This window comes from Chinchilla lanigera, unplaced genomic scaffold, assembly GCF_000276665.1.
Source record: "Chinchilla lanigera isolate Chin_1 unplaced genomic scaffold, ChiLan1.0 scaffold00013, whole genome shotgun sequence".
NCBI classification, from domain to species: Eukaryota; Metazoa; Chordata; class Mammalia; order Rodentia; family Chinchillidae; genus Chinchilla; species Chinchilla lanigera.
Window position 1 is genome coordinate 9,467,487 of NW_004955414.1, and position 3,788 is coordinate 9,471,274.

The 3,788-nt window shown below is 38.2% G+C and overlaps 1 pseudogene; it reads right to left on the minus strand.

Annotated features, from left to right (window-relative positions):
• Positions 1-247: 247 nt before the first annotated feature.
• Positions 248-572, minus strand: LOC102027835 (annotated as a pseudogene).
• Between the last annotated feature and the right edge of the window lie 3,216 nt (positions 573-3,788).

Genomic DNA, 3,788 nt, shown 5'->3' on the forward strand with positions numbered 1-3,788 from the left:
AAAAAAAAAAAAAAGAAAAGCCTTTATTGAGGGCAAGAGCATGCAAATATAAAAATCAAAAGATTATCTAGCATTTAGTTAACTTTCCATTTTCTGTTTGCCCAGTGAGAACTGGATGTTATTTGTACATTTTCTAAGGGTCCTGATCTGCTCATGAAATCTTTATACAAGGGGAAACAGGGGCAGATTCCTTAAGGGGCCCTTTGGGAGAACTCTCTTCAGGGCAGGAGTGAAAGCTCAAGTCCGCCTATTTCTTTCCCTTCTGCTTCCTGTGTACTACAAAATAATCATCGCATGCAGTGGTGAGGCCTGCAGCTAGTGAGAAGCAGCTCTGGAAGCCCACTTTGCCATCTTGACACTGGTCCTGGTCCTTCATAATTCTGTCCACAGCCAGAGGGTCTTTTTGATTTTCCAAAAATCCAGGGAACTCCTTCTCCCTGAGTACCCTAAGGTCCTCCTTTGTTAGGCAGCATTTGTCCCCAGCAAACTTGTGAAACGTAAACATCCTGGTTTCCATGGCGTGTTCCATTTGGGAGGGCATTTTGGTGAGGTCTGTTGAAACCTGGGCGCGGAGGCGCTGCAGATGCGGGCGAGCGGGGCACACGGGTGGGGCTATTGGATATCTTAGAAGGACTCATATTAGAATTCAAAGCCAGACACATGTGATGCCAGAACCAATGCTCTTTTTCCTAGTCTAAGCTAGCTAAGCTTAAAGAAAACTTTTAGGGAGAAAAGAATCTTACATCATGCAGGGACACAAATTGCCTACAACACTTGCAAAGCACTGGGGATTATTCCCTGAGCTACCGTATCATCAGTTTAGTTTATATACGATAATTCTCAAAGGAATCCAGTGTAATTCACAGCTGTCTCTATTCTGAACTCTCCAGGGTCAGTCTCTTTACAGGTAAAAAAAACCCCAATACCCAAAACAAAACACTCATGTATTTTCTTATCTCATTATCTGGCAACTTGTTTGGGAAAAGATGACAAATTGTATTAAAACTCATGACACGGCAAACATAGTCATATTCAAATATTATCCAAAAATGCCTCACCAAGAAGGTAGTATCTTCATTAAAAAAAATCAACTGTTCAATAGGATGAAGATTGTGAATACCTAATTACCATAAAGACTTTGAAAGAATTATTAGCGCAATGACTCTGAAAGTGTTGGGGGGAAGAAGTCTGATTAGTTGGGACCTGATGTTACAGTTTTATGTGTAAACGCAGACTCTGGTCATTGCCCATCTTGAAGAAATCCCTTATCTATGTTTCACGCTTAATACCCATGAACTTGCTAGCTTCCTTCCACATGTGTTATTACTTGTACTCTCAGCCTTTTTAGGTGGTAGATGCCTTCATGATTATAACCAGCTAGTATCGCTTGATATACCAAGTTCCTAAAGAAAACAGTTTTTTTAAAAAAGTAAACACTGTAAATATTGACAAGAATATCCAATTATAAATAAATTAACATAATTCCCCAGGCACTGGATTAGGAAGGCACAGACACCACACAATAACTCATCAACGCACACATACAAGTTTCAATTTGTCAAATTTAGACCAGGATAAAAAGGGAACTGAGCGCCAGATCAGATAAGAAAATGAGAAGGAAGGGGGGATGAGGATCCCCAAATGCTCTGGTCCTCTTTGCAAACATCTTTGGAATGAGCAGCACAGGAAGAGAAAACAGCCTTGCTCTACAAGAGAACTCAGATGAGGAAAACTGTCCCTTTCTCTGAGTTTTCCCAGAGTAGGGCTCCTCACAGTGCCTGTAAAGAGCAGTGTTTGTGGAGCAAACTAAACACATGGAATAAGCTGCCATGGGGAGTAGGGAGTTATCTACCACTGGAAGTGGCTAGCGAGTTGGAGTGACTCTGAGAATACACAGGGTTAGAGTAGTCACTTGCTTATATTTATGGTCTCTTCTAATTAACGGTGGCTGTCATGTTCTAAGATTTCTGAGAAGCTTGCAATCTTTAGCATAATATGATTAGCCTATTCTCTGCCACATATTTTACTTCCAACATATGTCTATCCACTTCTCTCCGTCTCTTCTGACCGTCTCCTAGCCCAAGACATCATCTTTTGAAGTGAGTTGGACCACTGACTAGGCACCTAAAAGGTTTCCTTTATTAAATTTGTGCAACCAATTAACTTTTAAATATTATGTTAGATAGACTTCCTGCTTTAAAATCCCTTAGTGAGAAGGAATAAGAAGAATAAAGAACAAGGGAGAAGTAAATTATATGTTGCTTAGATATATCACTGTTTAGCCGGGGAAAAATAAGAGAACCAATTAAATAACTATTACAAACCGAAGAAAATTTCTTTCATTGGTTGGAAACCAACCATAAAGTTAACTCACAGAAAAATTAATATATAACCTTCCATCAAACAAGCAAGACCAATTTAGAAATAAAATGGGGAAAATAACTTCTTTAGCAGTGTTCTAGATGGTCCCCCAAAGCCTCATGCAGTCATAAATAGGGGCTTTTTCAGAGGTGGCTGAATTTAGAGTGTGTGATGCTGGGATTCAGGGTATGTGATTACTAAATCAGTCCACTGATTGATTTGGTACCACCCTAATCCCAGCATCCTAGACAGAATATAAAAAGATGCAGAAAGCAGCTGCTAAGGTCATGTGTTGGTTCTCTTGCTTGCTTTGCTGCCTTCTGCTCACCATGAACTATTTCTCCTCTGCAATGCCTGTTTGGCATGCCACACTTCCCTGGAGGCAGCTATTTATGGACTAAAACCTCTGCAAATTGTGAGCTAAATAAATCTTTCCTCCTTTAAGTTTGTGTGGTAGGTATTTTGTCTCAGCATCAAGAAAAGTAGGACAAATGCCAACAGAAAATATAAATATATAAGGGAAAAATAGATACAAAATGCATAAAATCTAAACCAGAAGTGGTGGCAAACATCTGCCATCCCAGGACTGAGATAGAAAGACTGCAAGTTGGAGCCTAGCCTGGGCAATGTAACAACTTAGTAAGGCCCTGTCTCAATTAATTAATTAATTAATTAATTAAAGATACTGGGGATGAACTTTAGTATGAAGGCTCTAGGTTCAATCCCTAGCACTGAAAAAAAGGAAAGAAAAGGAAAGAAGGAAAAGAAAGAAAGAAAGAAAGAAGGAGAAAAAGAAGGTGTAAGATCTATATTAAACTGCTAAGGGATATGGAAGTTTAAATACTTAGAATGGGAGCCCCTGTTCATGGATAGAAATGCTCAATGTAAGAAATAGTATTAATAATTTAAAGCTCTACTAATATGAATCCCAACTGAATTTTCTTGTAAATTAGATAACTTGATTCTCAAATTAATATAAAAAACAAATGAGAATAGAAACAATTGTTCAATAACTTTTTTTTTGTACCGGGGATCTAACTCAGGACCTTGCACTTGCCAGGCAGTCGCTTGTTCCACTGAGCTACATCCTTGGCCCAATACCTACTTATTTAGCAAGTGTTATATAAAAATCAAGAGGTCTGCCTGAGGAAAATCATAGCTTCAAACCACACCTTACACACTACTAAAAATAAATTACAGACAAATAAAAAATTTAATCTTTATTTTTAAAATATTAAGGAAAAGAAGAATTTTATAATTTCAGAGTAAGAAAGAGGAAGAAATAAGCTGTGATTATTCATAAGTGATATGACTGTTCATATAGAAAATCCAGAACATCTACAGATACATAATTAGAATTTACAAGTGGGTTTAGGAAGGTTGTTGGATGACAGGTAGTTATACAAATCAGCCATAGGTTCATGTGT